At 35.4% G+C, this 410-nt stretch overlaps 1 protein-coding gene across 2 annotated transcripts in view; it reads right to left on the reverse strand.

Annotated features, from left to right (window-relative positions):
* The window catches only part of LOC107036106 (octopamine receptor beta-2R), a 535069-nt gene that overhangs the window by 439495 nt on the left and 95164 nt on the right, over positions 1 to 410 (reverse strand). The window lies entirely within an intron of this gene.

Consider the following 410-nt stretch of genomic DNA (forward strand, 5'->3'; position numbering starts at 1 on the left):
CACTAATTAATTCATTTTTATAATCCTTTAGCTTATATGTGATCGGATTGGTGTTATTAATTTCTCGAATAGTGAATATTTCAGTAGTCCAATTGGGTGTATATCCTTTCTCAAAAACATGTTTTACTTTGCTTATACGAACTTTATCACCCACGTGAAATTTCGGTCTCCTACTGTTCACACGAAAGTCGGCGTAAATAAGGCGTAATTTGTTTGCATTTTCTGTTGTTACATCAGCAGGCCTCATACCAATAGTTCGATGTTTTCTATGGTTATATTCACGTATGAGCTCCGGTAACATATCAATCCACTTGTAATTTCCACACAAACTGAACTGTAGCCACATTTTACTCTTCAATGTTCGATTGAATCGTTCACATATGGACGCCTTCAAATTACTGAATGTGGAA

The sequence above is a fragment of the Diachasma alloeum genome, unplaced genomic scaffold (genome assembly GCF_001412515.2).
Source record: "Diachasma alloeum isolate Michigan unplaced genomic scaffold, Dall2.0 Dall_scaffold_00205, whole genome shotgun sequence".
Lineage (NCBI taxonomy): Eukaryota > Metazoa > Arthropoda > Insecta > Hymenoptera > Braconidae > Diachasma > Diachasma alloeum.